Source organism: Equus przewalskii, chromosome 12 (genome assembly GCF_037783145.1).
Source record: "Equus przewalskii isolate Varuska chromosome 12, EquPr2, whole genome shotgun sequence".
Taxonomy (NCBI): domain Eukaryota; kingdom Metazoa; phylum Chordata; class Mammalia; order Perissodactyla; family Equidae; genus Equus; species Equus przewalskii.
Genome location: NC_091842.1, coordinates 79,010 through 100,845, shown reverse-complemented (window position 1 = coordinate 100,845; position 21,836 = coordinate 79,010). Strand labels below are relative to the sequence as shown.

The following is a 21,836-nucleotide window of genomic DNA, read 5'->3' as shown; positions in this document are numbered from 1 at the left end:
CACATAATGACTTTGAGGTGGTATTTGTGCACCTAAAAAACAGTTGGAGATTGCCAAAGTTTAATTTTCAAAGAGGCAAAATCATCGCTCTCGAGCAAACAGGAATGACCCCATGTAAAGATTCCATTTAACTCATTAGTCAAAGAGGAAACCAAAGATGTTACAATGTTTGTTGAGAGCATGTAAGAAGGGAAAGGATTTATAGGCTAGTTAACAGAAATGTTACAAGATCACTGGGGACGCCACAGCCGGGTGAAATCTGGGCGTCATCTGCCCACCAGACAGAAATGGCTGCGTCTCTACTAGACAAGTCTACAGGTTAGCAGGTGACGTCCCTGAGTCCGGGGCCTTCAATCAACGGTGGACAACGAGGTGAACTACGTGCGTCCCCTGGACTGGTCTGGGGCCCCAAGGTGCTCAACTTCTGGGCTTCTTCCCAAGTGTCAGCTGATTTTTCTGACAATAGTTATATATTCATTTTGAACATGCACTAGGAGAGATGAACTACTCAGACATCAAGTCCACGGCTGAAGGCTTCCTGTGGAACGCACTTATCTAAGTAAAGCATCAGTCACTTTAAAGGAAGATATTTCAGAGAAGTCACTGTATAGAGTCTGCACAGAAGTGGGAAAAGATGAAGGTGGTAAGAGGATGACGATTCCCAGGCATTCTCCTCGCGGGGCGCACAGGTGCACAGCAAGGTGGGGGAGCCCGCCCTGCGTGGTTGGTCCCAGCTTCCCTGCCACCTGATGCTCCTCGCAGGGAGGGCTCCCTTCCCGGCCCCTCTGTCGCAGCATCAGCCCGTCCTGCGCCTACGAAAACCCACGTCCTCAGGCTCCCTCTGATCCCAGCGCTGAGGACGTAACGTGGAGACAAAGGCTGGGACAGCAGGTGCGCCGTGAGGCATGAGGGTACCGCTGATGCAACGTCTTCCAGCGCCAGGAAGCCCTGGGAGCGCCACCAGCCCCTCCTCAGGCTGAGCCCAGGCTCTGGGACTCAGGGGACTGAAGTCGCTGCTCTGCCGCCCAGGCTGACTCATCGTTTTTGGTGGACCTCCCATCTCTGCCACCAACCTCCACGTTGGGTGCTGCGCTTTTGCATTTTATTCTCTGAGGTGACCGGGGGTCCGGGGGCTCCCTGAGGCCTGTCCCCACCTCCAGAACCAGCTGCATAATCCCAAGGCTCTGCCTCCTGAGGTACGAAGCCAGGACCGGCCCGGGGCCTCTCGGGGCCCAAACCCGGCTCCCCAGCTCAGACAACTTCCACCCTGAGCCCTGGAGCACCTTTTTCTCTCTCGATAGTTTTGGTCTAGATTTCGAATTTTTTAAGATACAAATGTGCAGCCCCCTGGCCCTTCCTGCGAGACGCATCCCACAGCTCACTTGGCAGCACAAGGTGGAAGCCTAACAACACGGGACGAGGCCGTCTGCTCGAGCTGGATCCCCCTGTGAAGACTCTGCTCGGCGCCGGCCCCAGGTCCACCTCTGGCAGGAGACAGCCTCTGGGTCCCCGTAGCCGAGGCCCCGCGGGCTTTGTGTGTGTTTACAGCAACGACACGGCCATCACAGCCTCACTGAGGTGACCCTGCCTGTCCCTCCGCGGTGGCCTGCAGGGCAGCGAGCGGCACTGTTTAAGCTGACGGGCAGGTCTGCTCTCAGCCCTTCCACGTGTCTAACTCAGTGCTTGTCCTCGGGAATTCTCGGTGCTGTGGTCATCTGGGACACGTGGGGCCGGGCGCGAGGGCATGTGCGGTGCCTCAGGGCTTCAGTTCCATCTGGGAGGCAGAGGGACGGGGACGCGAGGCTGCGGGGGGCGGTGGACGTGGTCACTGTCCAGCAAGTGCCCACTCCTGCCCCGGCCTCCAGGAAGGGGCGGATCTCCCGTGCGTTGGCGGGCATGGTGTCGGCCAGCCTGCAACTGCTGAGGGGCTGACGTCTCCTCTTGAGCTTCTGCCACCACCCGGGCCCAGGAGAGCGAGAGGCGAGTGGAGCAGGCTGGGCCGAGCGGTGGCTGGACCCCGAGCGGAGAACGCTCGTGCTTGTTCACAGAACCCGCTGAACTCATGCAACTGACAGGGCCCCCAAGACGAAGTCCCCCAGCCAGGCTAAGTGGAGTCCTGGACACCCCTCCTCCCACTCTGCCCCAACCACTGGTCCTCCCAGCCTCGCACCAGCCTCCCTGCCCGTGACCTCAGCTGTCCCTTCCTTGGCCCCCTGATCTCTGCATCAGTGCTGTCTGGCATCTGCTCCCCTGGCCAGCCACTCGGGGGCTCAGGAGGCCTGCGTCCAGCCCCTCACAGGCCGCCCTGCATGGAGGGGTGCTTGCTGGGCACGGCTGAGAGGAGGAAGGACGGGCGGTCCTCACGGACAGGGTCGGGGGCACTCCTGCAGTGCTTAACCCTCCACCTCTGAGCCTTATGGACTCATGAGCCAGGATGCTGCTGCCCACCCGCCACAGTCAGGGGAGGGGGCGGCCGGTCACAGAGACCCCACTGATGGGACCCCCGTGGTCCTGCCTGTCGAGACTGGAAAGTCGGTCAAACTCTGCTGAGGTTCGCAGCAGCTGGGTTGGAAACGGGCGCCTCCGTGGAGAAGCTGCCATGAAAACCGAGCAAATTCACCCTGCATGGCATCCCGCCTCCACTTGGCACAGCCCCCGAGCTCTCTGATGAGGGGACCCCACGCGGGCTGCGGGAGCTGTTTGTGCTGCACCGCAAGGCAGCTGGCCCGCGAGACGACACCTCTGCTCGGCAGATTGTGGGAAGCTGGTGGTGCAATGCGATAGGAGGATGAGGGTGCTTTGCGTCTGACTTCAAGAAGGAAGACTGGAGATCGTTAGCTGCTGTCAAAACAGCTGTGTGTTTGCAGATCGCACGGGAGCTTAGCTGTAAACATTTTTGTGCCGATTCAGCTCATTGCTGTGCGGCCCAAGCTGAAGCCGTGGGTTTGACTCAACCTTTCCCAGGATGCTGCCAGCATTTCTGGTTCACGAAGTTTGTTCTGAGCACGACAGCTTGAGAACCGCTGGCTGGTCCTCTGGGCTGGAAGGCATCTGCCGTGGCCCCGGAGAGTCACCTAGCCAACCCGCACGTGTGGACCGCTCAGCCATGTCACACCCCAGGGGTGATGACGTGATCTCCCAGGCCTGGAGGAACCTGCTACGGGGGGCAGCCCTGGTAGCACCCAGCTCTGGGGATGGGCAGCCCATCTGGGGCAAAGGGCACAGCAGCGGCCAGAGAGGAGCCCGGAAGCTCGTCCTTCCTGCTGGCGCATTCTCTGCTGCGAGAAGGTGGGTCAGGAGGAGGAGGGGGCGGGGCAGCCATCAGAGGAGGCACACAGCTGCCCTCATCCCCTCCAGCTCCTCAGAGAAGCAGAGTCTGTCCGGGGCATGAGGGAGCTTGTCCCGTCACGGATGAAGCTCGGGCGCCCGCCATCTGCCAGGCTCCGGAGCTCAGACTTCCCCCACAGACCAACCTCACAGCTCGGAGATGCTTGTCCTCGTACCAGGACAGGAGAGCAGCTTCCTCTAAGAAAAGCTACTAGGTAAACCCGTGATTTTAACCACAATGCTAGTTGAGAACCGATTACTCAATTTTCTGACAAGGAACCGTTGGCTCAGCCCAGCTTCACTTCGGCGGCCTGGCCCCTGGGGTCGCACCGTGAGTCAAGGACGACGTAGGACGAGGGCCCATGCATGCCGGGCAGCTCTTGAGTCTCCCTTATGACAGTGTTTGCTGGAGCGCGTGCAAGCACCCTCGCAGAGGGACCCAGCCTCACAGATGCACCTGCGGGCGAAAGTCTGGGAGGGCAAGTTTGTTCCCTAAACCGGGAGAAACCTCCTTCCCAAAGGCCAAGACGGCTGCTGATGAACCAGGTATGGGGCGGCCCGAGCTGCCCAGGGATGGCCAGGCCCCGAGCCAACGCCAGCAGGACCAGAGCGGCCGCCTGGGTCTCGTCCCATCTCCCACAGAGTCGCTCTGCAGCACTGCTGGCAGCCCCGACCTTCAGCACTGCCCGTGCCACGTCTCTCCTGACCTTCCCTGAGGGCAAATGCCAGCGTCTAGTGCAGCTGCCAAGAGAAACAGTGGCTGGGAGAGTGCCCTTGAAAACGCTTCAGTCAGGAACCATCCAGACACCGTAAACACACACTTTACGTCGGGTTTAATGAACGCCTCGCTGCCTTGATAACTGTGATTTCTTTATCTCCCAGTAAACAGGCACCAGGGCTCTCATTTCTATTTCACAGAATAAAATGTTGCTCTGTAAACACTTGGGCAGCGGCCGCCCAGCACAGCCTCTCCCTGCGGGCCCCAGTGGGGGCGAGCACCCCTGTGGGAGGTCTCTGCCCCGATCCCCAGATGCCACCCCCAAGTCCAGTAGGGACCGAAACCGCCCAAGGAGCCTCTGGAATTCAACTAAGCGTGAACGTGAGAGCTGAGAGGGACCGTGCCTGCTTTTCTCTGGCACCACCTGCTCAGGTCTGTGCATCTGAGAAGTAGCCAGCGCTGTGGAGACCTGTGACTGTGACACAGGACACATCCACCAGGGGCTGGGGGGGCTCGAGGGGGCGGACCAGGAAAGCCCCCGTTCCTAGAAATGCAGGCTGTGCCCCTCACATGCACAAACTCGTCAAACTCCCCGTGCAGAGCAGCGGCGGCTTTTGTCTGAAGCCTCAGAGGAGCCCTGCTGGGGGCGCTGCCTCTCCTCTCCCTGCGATCAGGTCTGATCGAATGTGGTTGGGTGTGATCTGGTGGGATCGAGTGGGATCTGGTAGGAGCAGAGGTGTGATCCAGTGGGATCGAGTGGGATCTGGTGGGCACCTTCATCGGAGCAGGCATGGGACTGAGGTTGCCCAATCAGAGCCCTGGGTATCAGGACAGTATGACTGATCCAGGGTGAGCACATGACCCCAGGGCCTTGGAACCATCTCCCAGGCTGGTGTGAACACAAGTTTGGGGAGCAGAGAGAACAGCTCTGAGGGGACGGCAGCCTGGAGCCGGTGTTGCTGCAGAGCTGCTTGGGGCAAAGCAGCAGGAGGAGGAGCTGTGGAGACGGACGGAGGGAGAGCCAGTGGCACTGTCCGGAGCTCGAGATCCATCTGACACAATCCCACTCTAGGACGCTTTCAAGGACCTGAGCCCATACAGCTGTGACGCTTCCATTGCGTGGATTTAGTTTGGCTTTGATTCCATCTCTTGGAACCACCAGAATCTTAGTTCTGCACCACGTGAGAGAGACGTTCCTCCAGTAGGCGGTGCAGTGGACTGAGCGTTGTCCCCCCAGATCCACGCGGTGAATCCTGACCCCAGTGTGATGGTATCAAGGGAGAGAGGCCATGGGGCAGAGCCTCACGATGGGGTTAGTGCCCTGATAAAGAGGCCCCGGGGCTCCCGGCACCTTCGGCCACGTGAGGACACAGCGAGAAGATGGCCGTCTGTGAACCAGGAAGCCGGCCCTCACCTGACCCTGGACCCCCGGAGCTGTGAGGAATAAATGCTGTTCTTCATAAGCCCCCTGTCTGTGGTGCTTTTGTCACAGCCCCTGGAACAGACAAGACAGGCAGGCGAAGAGCCCCTCCGAGGACCCCGGCCGGGAACGGGTGCAGCCTCACTGACTCCAGCGACTTGCTCACAATGAGACGCCTGCGGTTCTCAGTGCATGAACATGGGCTCCACTGAGGGGGCTTGCTGAATGTGGACCACAGGCCCACCAGGGGTTCTGTTCAGTCAGGTCCGGTGGGTCCCAGGAATCTGCATTTCTCACAAACGTCCTTCTGATCACAGCAGACCACATCTTTATGAAGATGAATCTACTGTGTGACGTCAGCCACTCTTGACCATCCACGTGGAATATCTGTGCCTAAGATTCCTGCCAAGAACCACGACCTCGAGCTTCTCCTCAAATCCCCACTGACGAGGGAGGAGCCCAGGAGGAGCTCCGTCCCTCCATCGGTGCCTCCACCAGCTCCAGGCAGATCCGCGCAGGGCGGTGGTCTGACGTTGGTGTCCGCGCCCCTCCAGACCCCACGAGGGGCCGCACTAGGAGTAGCACCAGGGAGAGCAGGGGGTTGTCACCTCGTCCCTCGAGGCCTCTTGTATGAAAAGCTCAGCTGACAGAGTTCAAACCCCAGGTGTCCTGTGCGTCTCACCTCACGCACGTGAGAAATCTCAGACCCTCCACAGACTTGCGGCCGCTCTCGCGAGCGGACGGGGATCCAGCAGCAGAACTTCATTCTGAAGATACTTCCCTGGCGGCATTATTTTTCTACTCCTGTTTTCTCCTCACTTTGTTCCCTCAAGTCTGTGTTTCCTCGTTTTACACCACATGCGTCTCTGTAAGGGCCTTGCATGGAGTCGGTTTGGAATGAGCAGGGGTCTCAGAAACAGTCCAGTTTGGATCCCGACCCATAAAGAAGGAGTTCTTTAGACCCGAAAAGTTTGCTGAAGGTGAACAGATCTGATGACCGAACTTTGCTGTTAAAATTCGTGTTTCACAGGCTCTTTCTGAAGAAAAGGGAAACTATTCACATCTAATTGTATCCTAGTCTGTTGAGTAACACGTAACGTGTTACCAGAAGGGGCGGGAGCGTGCCTGTGTAGACACACAGTGTCTGGTGTAGACACCCAGTGGGGGAAGCACAATTCAATAAGGAATTTCAGAGTCCTCGGGTTAAATGAATCTTTAAAAAGACATAGACCAGGTGGGCAGTTGGGCTCAGAAGGGGTAAAGGCCCTCGGTCGACCGCGCGCCACATACAGCACCCACACCACGGCTTCCGCAGGCGGCCCCGGTGCAGCCCTGTCCAGAAATCCCGAGGCCTTGGCCTCGAGAGGCCCCTTCTCGTTGCCCTCTGCCTTTGCTCGACCAGCCGCGCTCGCCACAGTGGCCCCACTCCCTCCTGAGGCACTTTCTCACTCGGCCCCGCTTCACTGCACTCTCCTGTCTTGTTTTAATCTGGCCTCACTGGTCATCCTTCTCGGTCTCCCTGCTGGGTTCTCTCTCTGTCTCCCAAACCTCTCAGCAGCCGTGTCCCCGGGGCTCCTCCCTGCCCACCTTCCTCCTTCGGCATCGCCGCCCTGCTCAAGGCTCTGAACGCCGACTTCTGCTTACACACCCAGCCCGAACCTCTTCACCGACCCCAGATCCACACATCCCGCCGCCTGCGTGACATCTCCTGTTGGTTGTGGCAGGCTAACCGTGTCCTCTGACATTTGCCCCCCGCCCTCCTTTCCTGAGTCTCCCTCTTTGCAGGAAACGGCAGCCGTCTCCAGGTAGGGTCCCCACTTCTCTCCCTCTGTCCCCCTCACATCCGGCCCCTCAGCAGATCCTGTTCCCCATCTGCAGAATTCTTCCACCGGGGACCCCTTCTCCTTGGCCTCCACCTTTCCACCTGGGTCAGAGCTGCTCTCACCTCCTGATAGCACCACTGTGTGGTCTCCTCACTTCTTGACAGGGTAACTGTGGAGCCTCCTCATCTCCAGACAGGACAGCGGTGCGTCCTCCTCGCTTCCTGACAGGATGACTGTGAGGCCTCCTCACCTCCTGGAAGGATGACCGTGTGGCCTCCTCACCTCCTGAGAAGACGACTGTGCGGCCTCCTCACCTCCTGGCAGGATGACCGTGTGGCTTCCTCACCTCCTGACAAGACAACTGTGTGGCTTCCTCACCTCCTGGAAGGACGACTGTGTGGCCTCCTCACCTCCTGACAAGACAACTGTGTGGCTTCCTCACCTCCTGGAAGGACGACTGTGTGGCTTCCTCACCTCCTGACGAGACAACTGTGTGGCTTTCTCCCCTCCTGGCAGGATGACCGTGTGGCCTCCTCACCTCCTGACAAGACAACTGTGTGGCTTTCTCACCTCCTGACAGTGTGACCGTGTGGCCTCCTCACCTCTTGACAAGATGACTGTGCAGCCTCCTCACCTCCTGATAGAGTGGCTGTGTGGCCTCCTCACCTCCTGACAAGACAACTGCGTGGCTTCCTCACCTCCTGACAAGATGACTATGCAGCCTCTTCACCTCCTGACAGGGTGGCTGTGTGGTGTCCTCACCTCCTGACAGGACAACTGGAGCCTCCTCACGTCCTGACAGTGTGACGGTGTGGCCTCCTCACCTCCTGACAAGATGACTATGCAGCCTCCTCACCTCCTGACAGGGTGACTGTGCAGCCTCCTCACCTCCTTACAGTGCAACTATGGGGCTTCCTCACCTCCTGACAACTGTGCGGCTTCCTCGCCTCCTTTCAGGGTGACTATGGGGCTTCCTCTTCCCCATAAGTCATGGGGAATGAATTCTCCCAGCCTTGCCTAGCATGCACTAATCAAGCAGCTCACTTCTTCCTAGGAATCTTTCACTTGGAGGAAAAACCAGGAAGAAAAAAAGACGAAATGGGAAGTACTTGTGATGACTGTCCGTGGCCAAGCCCACGTCTAGGAAAACTCACTTCTTTCCTCACTCTCCCGCATCACTTCTGGCAGCACATGTCCGGGTTTTCCCGCACGATCAATTCTCCAGCACCTGCAGGGTGTCCTAGGATTCGGTTCAGTTCTGACACTATCCAGTGCAGTTGGCGTCAGATCCCACAGGATAAGGCTCAGCCCCACAGGACTGCCCCCACTTCAGACGCGAGTTGCAAGTCCCAGGTTTTCACCTGTGCTCCTGATCAGCTACAAGACAGGGGGCTCATGACCCCTCCTTGGGTTCAATAGTTTGCCGGATCGTCTCAGAACTCAGGGAATTGACATGTTTATTGGTTTATTACACAGTAAAGGATGTGATAAAGGTCTGAAGACGTGATTAGGTCCAGAAGGGTCAGAACACAGGAGTTTCTGTCCCCTTGGTCTTGAGGGCACCACCCTCCCAGCAGGTGGATGCGTTCCCCAGCCCGGAACCCTCCAGGCCCTGCACTGTCGGGGTTTTCGGGAGGCTTCATCACAAAGGCATGATCAGTCATTAACTCCACTTCCAGCCCCTCCCCCTCCCTGGGGAACAGGAGGTGAGGCTGCAAGTTCCAGCTGCTAATCGAGGTGTGGTCTTTCTGGAGGCCAGTCCCTATCCTGAAGCTCCAGGACCCACCAAGAGTCACTTCGTCAGAACAAAAGATGCTCCTATCGCCCAGGATGTTACAAGGAGCTCTGGGTCGGGAACCGGGGTCAAGGTCCAAACATTAGGACAGCAGATGCTCCCGGCACCTTATCACTCAGGAAATTACAGAGGTTTAGGCGTCGTGGTCAGGAGCGGGGCAAAGACCGGAATCCATATTTCTTATTACAGACAGTCCCCGACTTAGGATGGTCCGGCCTACGGTTTTCCGACCTTACGATGAAGTGAAAGTGACACGCATTCAGCAGACTGCTGGGTTTTGAATCTTGATCTTTTCCCCGGCTGGTGATACGCAGTGAGTACAGCTCCCAGTCAGCCGGCGATCATGAGGGGGGACAACCGACACTCTTACAGCCACTTGGTTTTTCACTTTCAGTCCAGTGCTCCGTGAGGTACCTGACACATTCATTACATCACAGAAAACAGGCTCCGTGCTGGGTGACTCTGCCCAAGTGCAGGTGTCTGAGCATGTGAAGGAAGCTGCGCTGAGCTACGGCGTTCGGTAGCTGAGGGGCATTGCGTGCGTTTCCAACTCATCTTTTCAACTCACGATGGGACGTAACCCCATCGTAAGCCGAGGAGGTTCTGTGCCTCATATCACACCTCCTTTCCTCTTTAGTGGCAGTTCTCCTGACCTTTAGGTGGGCACACGGTCACCTGAATTATTGACATATTTCCCAGCCTCCCTTGCAGTCGGTGTAAGTGGGTGATGAAGTTGGGGTGACGGAGCAGTCAGATGTGAGGCCTGGAGCTCCAGCAGTCATTTTGGAAGGGAGAATGGAAGCCACGAGCAGCGGGATGAAGCATTCCTGGTCGCTGGTGCCACCCCCTCCCCCCGCAAACATCATGCGAGCTCCTAGGGCCAACCTCCGTGCTTCCTCTACGTAAAAGAAGACGCGCTCCGCCTTGTTTTAGCCACCGTTATGCTGGTTTCTGTTGATGCAGCTGAACCTAATCATAGAGAATAACAAACAACACCACCACATCTGTAACTGTTACAAGGCCGCCTCTGCTGCAGCATCGCCCAGCCTGCGTCAGCATCCTGTCACATCCTGGTTCTCATGGAGGCCTTCGGTCCCGTGCAGCTGTCTAAGAACCGCTGATCACTCTGGCCCTGCTGGCGTGGGATTCAGGGGGAGCTCCTACATGTTCCAGGAAACCCCAGCACTGTCTTTGGTTCTGACTCGGTGTCCCCGGCTTTGTCCGCCTCTCACTCACGGCAAGTGTCCTCCCCTGCCTTTCTGACCTCGTTGGTTGTGGCAAAGTCCACTGAGTAGATGGCTCAACATCGGGCTGCTCTCCTGCTGGTGTCCGGTCAGCCCTGGGCTGTGCTCACCGGTAAGACCTCCTGGACCAGGGTTCTCTGCCCGCAGACCAAGCCCTCCAGCCACAGCCTGCCGGCTGCTTGTGTCCCTGAGACGTGAGCGGGAACAGAGCTGGTGCGCAGAGGTCTCCAGAGGAGCCTGGAGAGGGACACGTGCAGCTGCTGCCTGCCAGCAGGCCGATTCTTCATCTCAGGACATGTGCCTCCCAGGGGGTGTCATCGTCCCAGCCTTGGAGATAGGGGAGGTGGCCTGTCTGAGGTCACGCAGTGGGTGCCTGGCGAGCCTGCCAGTCCCAGGCCTGCTCTCCTGCAGCGGCTCCGTGTGCACGGGCTGTGGACAAGACCGTGGCACAGGTCACGCTGAGCAGTGCTGCAGACTCATGGACACCACACCCTCTGTGCCCCCCGAGGGAGCGTGTCACCTGCCAGGAGGTCCCAGTTCCACGTGGGGGGCTCAGCCCCAGCCCCAGAGTGGAGCCTGGGCACAGGTGTGAGACCCCTGGCCCAGCTCACGCACCTGTACTCGGTTCCCAAACAGCAGCCACACGGCCACCACCCAGGACCAACGTGTCCTGTAGAGAAGGCAGGTCTGGAATGTTCCAGAGCACAGCAGCCGGACGTGAAGGAAGAGAAAGTGAGGCTGCTGAGAAGACCCGTGTTCTTGGGCTGACCTCTGCTGGAGTATGGCCAGGCCGTCTCTCTGGGCCTCCTGAGCCACAGTTAGGCAGCTGGTTTATGAACCATGAAGCAGGCTTTACTCAGTGGCCACATCAGCTTCTGCTGGAATTCACAAACTGGTGCATCTTTCACATCATCCAACAAAGGGTCACCCGTCTGCTCTCTGCTTCGGAAAGAGGGCAACTGTCAGGTCCCGCCCTGTCTGCAGTGACGTCCATCTCTGCTTTAACTGTGCTGCCCCTGTGGACGGCAGGGAGGGCTTTGCATCCGCTGACGGGGCCTCAATGGGAGGCCGCATGCCTGCTTCTTATTGCAAGGAAGAACCAAAACGATCAGAAGGGCTCCAGCCTCCTCCCCCAGGCCCACCGTGCACCGTGGGGCAGCCTTGTGGGTCAGTCCGAGAGGACAGCCACAGCCCAGGGGTGTCGGCGACTTTCACAGGCTGCACTGCCATCCCACGGCCTCCCACCCCGATGTCTCTGGGATCATCCTGAGCGTTGTGAGCTACGCCCCTCGTCACAAACACACCCGTGTGCCACACAGGGCTCCCTCCAGAAGTGGCTGTGCAGGGAAACCCTGAGGCCCCCATCTGCGCTGGCATTTGCAGAGGTGACCCTGGCAGCCCCCTACTGTGTCCCGGGCAGGTCGGGTCACCTGCCCCCAGCACCAGCCTCTGCCACTTCAGTGGTGCCCACAGACCAGTGTCCCCCCTGCTCAGACAGCCCCAATGTCTCTGGAAATGTCACACCACGTGGTACAAGCCGCTTTCCAGCTTCTGGAGCCTCTCGGACCCCTGTGAGCACAGACACCGAGCAGCTCCAACACCAGGAGGGCGGCGGCTGCCGGCGGGGAGGGACGCCACCGATGGCAGTCACAGGCTGGAGACTCAGGGTGATGGGAGAGAAAGGACGTGGTCACCAGCGAGGACCAGCCTCCCAGCGACAGCTGAGATGGGGCTGTGATGTGTCGACCTCCTTCAACCTCCACTGTGGAAGTTTCCGGCAGGTTGGAAGGGGGGTGAGAAGCATGTTGATTCCCTCCACCCCCCAGCCAGTCTACCCCAATAGAAGAGCCCTCGATGGGAAGGAGGGGAGATGGGGCAAGTGGACAGGCATGTGGACTCCCCACACAGGACCACGCAGGCCTGGTTCACATCGTCATCTGGACGGACGGGCAGCCTCACTGGTCATGCACAGAAGCTTCCAGGACGGGGAGCGAGCTCTGGAGCCCCAAACCGGTCCATCTGTTCCTGAGAGCCAGCGACAGCCCGGCATGCAGGCTCTGGGCAGGAGGAAGGATTCAGTTTCCGGGGATGAGAAAGCATGAACACTGTCACTGTCGCTTCTCACTTAAAAACCCATAGTTTCAGCCTTATGCTGTCGCCTCCTGGATTCTTCGCATTTCAACACCCCATCAACCTGTTGAACTGAATAATGAGGCAGGTGTGGGAAGGGCTGTGTCTTCTGCAACGGACGGAGGGTTTGGAGTCGCTCCCTGACACAATTGGGAAAAAGAAAACTAACCGAATTGTGGAAAGGCCAGCCACTATCACCGACTGCCTCTCATCATGAAGAAATGCGTTTTCAGAGCAAGCCCACTTGTCACTGAGAATGACTGATAGCCCACCCCAGAGGATGCCTCCGGAACAGGGCTCCTGCGGTGCAGGGGGAGGCATGACAGCGGCGCTCAGCAGTGGCACTGACAGCAGGTCCCCACCTTGTGCACCTGGTCGGGTAGCCTGCTGACGAGAGACAACTGCCACCTGTCCAGACGCAGAGCAGCTTTGATCCAAGGCTTCAGAACAAAACTATTTTATAAGCAGGTTTAACCGTACATTTTTAGAAAATGAAATGAAAAATGAAGTACTTTTCACCGACTTAAATGAGAGATAGGGCTCATGCATCCCATTTACGGGGATTTTATTTATGTGAACGGACGGGGTGCTCTGTACCCTCAGTCACACCTGTCTGGGGAATTCGGCAGGTCCGGCATGTGGTTTCAGCTGCCCCGGCTTGTCTGTGAGGCCTCGGGGATCTGACATGACTCCCAGGGCCCGATCACCCCAGGACGAGGGCGCGCCCTCCACCACCATGAGCTCAGCACAGACCACAGGGCCGTCTGCCGAGTAAATGAGCAATTTGCCACAATTATAAGAAGAGCTCAGTATAATCACTGAAAATCTTCGAGAATTTGATACAATAGGAAACAACGCTGACCAGTACAAGGAAGCAGCCATCCCAGGGCAGACCCCGCGGCAGCCGTGACGTGCTGGTAAAGGAACAAACACATCCATGTGCATATGTGTGCATATACATTATCAATTTTAGTGAAATAAAGCATCTGTAGCACATAATTTACAAATAATAAATGTACACAGTACCCTGCATTGTAAACGCCACATGGCTGAGGGATTCTCAGACACTTCTGCTGAATTTTGGTGAACTCTTGAATCCAGAGGGACCTGTGGCTGTAACTGACCAGTGAGCGTCATTCCCACACACATGCTGGTCGACCTTTTTATTTGCATTCATGGGTAAGACAACATGAAACCACAAAACCACGTCTGATCTTCTCTGTCAATGACTTACTCGCTGAGCTGGATTACAGTTTCCAACCCTAGAAGAACATTTCCTCAATGTTTTTGTGCTGTTCACAATGCGAGTTGGACACACTTCTGAATTCGATCTGCATGGTTAACATCTTCTTCACCACTTTCTAAAGTCAAGACACCCAACAAAACCATGCACAAGCCCGGTTGTGTGGCGTTTACCCTCATCTGGGTGTAAATGCTCCCCCGTGCCCTAGTTCAAGGGGCCGGGAGGCTGGCCTGCAGAGCTTCGTCCACAGGCTTCCAGCTCTACTTGGCTGGCAGGACCCCTGGCCAGACGTCGGCAGGAGGGCAGGTCTGGGCTTTATTCTCTGACAGGTCATCTGAATCTCTCTTTGGCCCTCAGAGAAGGTTGCCGCTCCTTCCCAGGTGAGTCCACGGATCCACGAACGCTCCCCCCTCCCCCCTCAGCCAGAGCGAGGACGACTCTGCCGTCATCAGGCTGGATGTTGGCCTGGTTTTGTGACTTCCCGCTTTCTGCCCGTGTCTTTGGATGAGTCCCCGAATTAAACCCTCCAGGAATGATGTTGTGCGCCCTGTGTGTCCTGTGGGGACACTGACTCATAGTGTAGAACCCACAAAACAGCAGAACTTGCCCAGAAGTCCCAGATGATGGCCACATGCAGGCAGAGTGAACGGCCAGTCCAGATGCAGCAGGAGCCTGGAGGCTTTCCCAGAAAAGGCAGTAACGGTGGAAACAATCCCACATAGCTGCTTCTGCCCAGAGGAGCTGGATCCGTGTGAGCACACGAGACGGTACACAACACTTTCATCAGGAAGAACACAATTATGAATGTTAAGAAACAAAAGGTATCAGCAGAAGGAAACTAAATGTGGCACGATTTCAAAGAAAAAAATGGCACATAAAAAAAAGTGTTCGGCCTTAATGCTGGGAATGTTTCCCTCCACTGGCTCAGGGTGGGCTCCTGGGCCCATAGGGGGGGAAATGCCATCCTGGCCTCGGCACTGTTCACACAGACACCCAAGACCAAGGGAGATATAATCACGGTTACAGAACAGAGAGCAGATGACGGGGGAGTGGTGGGGGGGAAGCAGAGGGCCGGGCCGGGCACTGACTGCCTCACACTGCAGTCAGCACCACAGACGGGCCAGAAATGGACGGGACAAGAAGCCTGACCTAGTTAGAAAGGCAACCTCAGACCCCCGTGTGGGGCGCAGGGAGCTCTCTCCTCAGGAGGCACCAGTGCCATATGCCGCGGACGTGGCTTCGCTTCTGTCTGGCTTTCACCTGCGCCTGTGGCCCTGGGCCCCTCATTTGTCGGTCTCCTCTCCATCCTATTTGCTGAGCCCCCCTTACAACGCAGCTCTCGGAGACGGCTTTTCCTTACTGAAATCCATTTATTCCAAAGTCTTAGGCAGTGTTACAGATACTGGTTTAAAACATCGGCCAGGGGATTATTGATAAAATAGAAACTATTTCCCAAAGAAATTTCATCTAAAAACACAGCACCAGTTTCCACTCTCACCCTACGGTGGGGACCTGCTTCTAGGTGAAGGTCATTTCTCACGCCTCGTCCACATTCTTCCCAGGAATTCCCCAAGAACAGATGGAAAAAGAGGCCTATGACAACAGACAGTTGTCTAAAAAGAAAACGTGCACGTAAGCAGGTCTTCTCAGCTGAGGAAAAACAGTTTCTGCACAAACAATTCAGATAAACCGGGACAAAACCACAAGGGATGGGACCAAACCACCGGGGGTGGACGTGACTGCTGATAGACCTTGAGAAGACAGCACTGAACGGTTTCATTTGCGTCTGTCATTCCCTCCGTCTCCGAGAGCCTTCCAGCCCCCAGAACTGAGCGAGGGGCTTCTGGAGGAGGCTGCGGAGGCAGCCCGGTCGGCTGGGTCTTCCTGCCAGGCCGCTTCACCCAACTCCATTAAAGTTACTGATGATGAACAGACCGCATTCGCGTCCCCTGCACTCATTTCATTCTCCACTTGCAACAGTGAGAGTTGCACAAAGGCACTGTTAGATAGCCCAAAATTATATTTAATTTATAACCAGCCAGTAAAATCTTAGTGCACTAAAACCTTGATTAACCAGAACCGAAACAGCCTCAGTCACCATGCTGGATTCCATTTTTAAGAGAAAGAGATCAAGTAGAAATATCATCTGAAACACAATTATAATACAAATTCCAGGCAACATTCTGGGATTGGAACTTAACTATCGAGGTCTAACCCTGTCTTCCTCTGTAACGCAGGACACCTTCCAATGTGCCCATGGGGCCCCTGGGTTGGCTGGCCCGCCCCTTCCACTCTGCCAGGCCCAAGTCCCCTTTCCCACCCGCCAGGTGCCAGATCCTCCCTCTTCCACCTACACTCCAGCCTGGCCCACCCCCCTTGTCTCATCTCAAACATCTGGCATGACTCCTGGACTGTCCATCATTGTCTTCCCTGAATACATCACTCCTGCCAGTGAAAGATGAGGACAGGACACCCTCCGGCCAATACCCATGCACCCCACAGCCCGGAAACCTCAAGAAACACAACTGCCAACAGGCTTGGGCGTCTCAGGCAGCATGTGGGAGCTAAGGGGCACCGCCAGGTGGGCAAAGCCCGCACTGGAGAGGCCTCTTGCCCCGGCCCCGCCCACCTCCCACTGGAAGGGGAAGGAGGTGCCCTCTGACCCTCGGCCCCGGGACGCACGGAGGAGTCGGGCCACAGCTTCCTTCGCTCCCATTGCTGCACAGGTCTGCCGTAGTCACGGAGCGTCCACGGGGGCCGTCGAGGGAGGCCGCCCTGTGGGGCGCATGGGGGCGACAACGGCCACGCTCGCAGGCCAGCGGGGACCCCTAGACCCTCCTCGTGGACGCCAGCCCATTTCCCCCCTGAAGGAGGAAGGACCCCACAGTCCCTGCGGGCCTCCGCCGTCGGCGACCTGCCCCCCAGGGCCACCCCTTCCTGGCCCGGAATGTCCAGGGGTTACCTTCCCAAACCCTCCCCGGTGTCCTGACGCCCCTCCCCGCAGAGTCGCGGCCCGGACACGCAGCCCGGACACCAGTGGCCGAGGCCCCTCCGAGGGACAACCCCACACAGCACCCGGTGAGGCCGCAGGACCGCCGCCGGCCCCGCGCCCCCCGCCCTGAGCGAGGCGGCGATGACAGGGCCCGGGGCTACAGGGACGACGGGGACACGGTGACCACGTGCGTACAGAAATGCCACCGGTGTTTATTCAGGAAAACGTCAGCTCACGACGTCCCCGTTAGAGAAACCCTCCATAAAACTGGAAATCTACACGTATGTGCGTCTGTGCGGGCGGCGACCGCACCACACGATCCAACCCGGACTGCAGAGCCCACGGATCCGGCGCGACCCCGCGCTCCCCGAGCCCCGCGCGCGCAGAGCGGAGGGCGCGCCACAGACCCGGCGCACGCGCGGAGCGGAGTACGGAAGCGCCGCAGGACTCAGCCTCCCAGACCCCTGAGGCGGCGAAAAGGGGTTCTGCGCAGGCGCGGAGTACGGGAGTGCCGCAAATCCAGGTAGGGACCGCTGGGGAGGCGAGGAGGGGTTCCGCGCATGCGCGGAGCGGAGTGCGGGCTCTGGGCGACCTGGCTGCCAGGAGACGTGAGGGGAGTGGACAGCGAGGGGAGAGGTGGCTCTTGCGCCCTCAAGCGGAGACTCCGCGGGGAGCGGGTCACGATCGTGGTCAGGCGCGCTGAGGAGTGGGTCCTTTGCCGGCGGAAACGCTGTAAAGACCGTGTGCCTCGGAACTGGGGAGTCCGAGAAGGCCCCGACCTGAGCGGCCAGAAGCCCACGGCTGCTCTGGGAGACTAGCACCAGCCTGAGGGAGGGCGACAGGACGACACTGCGCACGCGCAGACTGGAGGCCCCGGGCTGCTGCGCTGGGGCGGCTCTGGCCCTGTCTCACACGCCCGTCCCCTGCGCGTGCCCCTCCCGCAGGAGGTCCCTGGTGCCTGCTGCGTGTGGCCTGTGACGCCATCAGGAGGCGTCCGGAAGCGCCCGGGCCCGCGACCCCGCCCCCCCCATCCCGCCAGGTCGCCGCGAGAGAAGGTGGCTGCCCTCCCCGCCCCTCCGTATCGCCTCCCTCCGCGTCCCCCACCGCTCGCCCCCCGCCGTCCGGACTCGGGGCTCCGCGCGGCTCCGTCCGAGGCTCTGGCGCGATGCTGCTGCCGGAGCCGCCGCCTGAGGAAACGGCCCCGAGCGGGCGGACGTGCGGGCTGCGGCGCCCGCGCTGCGCGTGAGAGCGCTCGGCCGCTCCGCCCTCCCCGCGCGCCGGCCGCCGCGTCACGGCCGCGTTGGTAACCGGGCGCCCAGGCACGGCCATCGGGGCGAGCAGAGGCCACCCGCGGGCGGGCCGCGGTTGCACGAGGGGGCGCGGCTGTGCGCCAGCCTCAACTCGCTGCCTCCCTCTGCCCCGACTCGCTCCCGCCTCCTGGGCGGGGCCCGACTTAGCCTCCGCCCCCCCTTCCCTCCCTCCCCCTTCCCTTCCCTCCTTCCCTCCCTCCTTCCCTCCCCTTCCTCTCCTCCCTCCCTCTCCTTTCCTTCCCTCCTTCCCTCCCCCTTCCCTTCCCTCCCTCCCTCCCTCCTTTCCTTCCCTTCTGCTCTCCCTCCCTCCTCTTCCATCCTTCCCTTTCCTCCTTCCCTCTCTCCTTCCTTCCTTCCCTCCCCCCTCCTTTCCTTCCCTTCTGCCCTCCCTCCCTCCTCTTCCATCCTTCCCTTCCCTCCTTCCTTTGCTTCCCTCCCTCCCTCCCTCCCTCCTTCCCTCCTTTCCTCCTTCCGTCCCTCCCTCCTTTCCCTTCTCTCTATTTCTGCCCAGCCTCTGTCCTGCTCCCTGCATTCCAGCTTCACTGAGCTGCTGTGGTCCCTGAAAGACATGGTCCCTCATCATTCCCCATCTCCGAGGTCACCTGTCTGGGATGCCCTTTCTCATGCTCCCTCCTTCCTCCCTCTGTGCTGTGTCTTCTGAGACCGCCCTCAGAGGCCACCTCTCCGCATCCCTCCCTGACCTGGAGGACATGTGCATCCCTTCTCTGTGGCCACATCACCACACAAAGACAGGGTTCTCTGCCCGATGCCCGTAAAAAGCCAATGATCACACCACCAGCTTTTTCGAGGTCGGCCAGCCAGGAGGCGGGAGTCAGAGCTCTCAGAGGTGTGTTCCAGACCCAGGACTTGCGCTCAATTTGTGGGATGGGGGGTGGTCTGAGGTGTGGAGACAGCGACTGAGGAGGGAAGTGACGTATTTGACGGCCTGCACCAGCGCAGTCAAGCTCCATGCTCTCACAGGACGCCTACTCACAGATGAGGTGTTAGGTGACCTGAGGGTGGGGTTTGCAGCCCCTGATGGCAGAGAGTCACTGACTGGGCATTCGACAGGTCCAGGTGGTGGGTTGGTGGTCTCAACAGGCCTGAACTGGACAAGAGGCCTCTCAGTTCCTGAGACACAGCTCAGTCGCTCTTGGTAAGACGGTCAGTTTGAATCGGTCCTGGTGGCCCGTGGTTACAGCCTCCCTGAGCTCTGGCCATGGCCCTGTATCCAGTTACTGGCGCTGGTCTGCGCTTACTCCGCTGTGTCTCTGCCCTTCTAGGATACGGTGTGGACACTAGTTCATACCTCCAGCTTCTCCTAGTACCGTGCCCAGGCTGGCAGACACAGTGGACACTTGCCGCCCAACTGACACGCTGAGGGTCGGATGTGCCGCATTTGCAGGTTACTGCCTGTTCCCTGTCAGAGGCAACAAAGCTGCTAGAGGTCGAGGAGGGCGTGGGTGTTGTGTAGACTGCGCTCGGGCTGCAGACGTGCGAGGACGGGCCCTGGGTGGTGCTGACAAACGAGGGGAACGATTGAGTTCTGAGGGCTTTATAAACACCCAGTAGAAGATGTATCGCCCCAGATACGGTTTGTTTCTTAGTGAAAGTCAGCTCTATGAAGGTGTAACTTCCGTACGATAGAACACAGGCATGTTAAGTGTGCGTCTGGTGAATTTTGGAACATGTCAGCACCTGGGTGGCCACGACCCCCATTGAGAACTGGACTCTCTCGGCGTTAACCAGATCTCCTGAAATTCTCCATCTGGCACAGGGTCCGCCTGCCCCACCTGCAGTGGGTCCTGTGCTTTGGGCTCTGGCCCCCGTGGGAGCAGCTGCAGTGGACGCTAGGGGGACACCAGGCTGGTCTTCATCAGTCACAGAGACCACTCTCTGTCCAGAAGTAGGAGTGTGTGACACCTCTATCCTCGTCACGCCTACGGCTGACCTCGACCGGTAACCACAGCCTGCGGTGCTCACATTCCCAGGAGACAGCCCAGCAGTCCCGTCCCAGTTTGTCAGGATTGCCCACCACGCACACGCTTCTCCTGTGTCTAGGTCCCAATTCTGGCACAGGACGCACCACAGTGCTGCCACGTTCCTCCTCCTCTGGTCCCAGGCTTGGCGCTGGCCACCCCACAGCAGCATGTCTGTCATGGTCTCCAGCTCAGCTGTGCTGGCTTGTGTTGTATCACAGCTCTGCCCGATCTTACATACTTATTCTAAATCTCTCCTCCAAATCAGGAGAGTACCTCGAATAAGGAGGGGTCTCCAATGGTTTGAGAGTCAGAGTTGCTTTGGAAACTAGATGCAGGCCCCCCCGAGAGGCTCCAGTCCTGGAGTCCCCACATGTCATCCCGTGTTCAGAGATGCGGGCACTACAGGCCTGATGGGAGGGAGTGGCTGCCGTCCCTAGATGTCCACCTGCGCTGCCCTCTCCCTGCTGGAGAGAGTGCCTTAGGGCAGATGCTGTGACGAAGGTCAAAGTGACCTCTGCGTGTGATGTCTGCCACTGGTGGCCCCAGTTGCGTAACTGCAAAGAGAACCCCAAGGAAGGGAGGGAGTCGCCCCAGGATGAGGCGCCTGGTAGTTGCTCCTCTGGGATGGCCCGTGGGCAAGGGACTCCCTGCGTGGTGGGTGTGGGGTTCCTGCCAAATCACCGCCCATAAGGCGTTAATGAGGCGTTTGAGATGAGGCCCCTAGTCTGGGGGTCTCCCCTTACTGGAGCCCCCTGATCTGAAACTCCAAGGGGCCCTCCGGGGTCAGCTCCCTGTGGCCCCTTGTGTGGCACTCCAGGTGTCTCTGTGCACACTCGCCTCTGTGCTCTCCTGACCCCTGACCTCTGGACTGCGAATGTGCAGGGATGAACATGGTGCGAGCCCAGAGCATGGAGCAGCTGTGAAGGGACAGGCCTACAGGCCTGATTCCCGAGCCTGGCAGGGCCGGCAGAGGATCAAGAGCAGGCAGAGCCGAGCTGAGCCCTGACCCAGAAGGGAGAGGAGCGTCCCACTCCAGCATGAGGGACCCCATCCCCCCAGGGCGTGGCTGCTCCAGCCCTCCCTGCAGTTCATTCTTTTATCAGCAAATGTCCCTGCATGGGGCTTTGGGGAGAGCTGCTCTCTGGTTCCTGGGAGGTGCTCCCTCCGGGCACCCCTGGGTCCTGGCGTGGCCCCGAGAGGCTCAGAATCACCCAGCATTGTGGGGCTGGAGTCTGGAGCTCAGCCTCTCCCTCAGGCCTCCCTCAGGGGTCCTCTTGCCTCAGCTCACTTGAGAAGGCCAGTCCTTCCAGGTCTCCCAGGGCCTCCAGTGGTGTCAGAGCCTGACACTGGCCAGAAACCCCTCCCACGAAGAGACGCCAGGTGAGCGTCAACTCCAGCTACCCGGAACACCAGCTGGGCTCCATCCTCTGCACCCTGTGAGTGGGGGTCTGCCTGGGGCTGCAGGCCCAGTGCGGGGCAGTGTCCGGCCTGAGATGAGCAGACAGGAGGGCCACCCCGGCCCGCAGAGCAGCAGCTGTCTGCCCGCGCCTCGTTGCCTCTCGTGCAGGTGGCTTCACCCACACGTTGCACCGTGTGTACAGGAAGACAGTGGCGCTCTCCCGTGTGCACACACCACTCCTTCAGAAGCAGCACGTGCCCTTGAGCCTGACTCCGTCCCCAGGAGCCCGTGGAGGCACAGCAGGGCCTCTGGCCACCGCAGCAGGAGGAGCTGCAGCCTCTCTGTCAGCTGGTGGTGTCTCAGGGAAGCAGTGCAGATGGGGTCTCTGGACCTGCTGGGGGCCTGGAGTGGTTTCTGAGCCCCAGGGATGGTGAGAAGTGAGGTAGGAGGCCG

General features: G+C 58.9%; 1 long non-coding RNA gene across 1 annotated transcript; it reads left to right on the top strand.

Moving 5' to 3' along the window:
• The first annotated feature begins 17,694 nt into the window (after positions 1 to 17,694).
• On the top strand, positions 17,695 to 20,282 carry LOC139074677 (uncharacterized). The gene is made up of 3 exons (XR_011524303.1): positions 17,695 to 18,849; positions 19,286 to 19,407; positions 19,780 to 20,282. It is a non-coding gene; the product is annotated as an uncharacterized lncRNA (long non-coding RNA).
• The last annotated feature ends 1,554 nt before the right edge of the window (positions 20,283 to 21,836 follow it).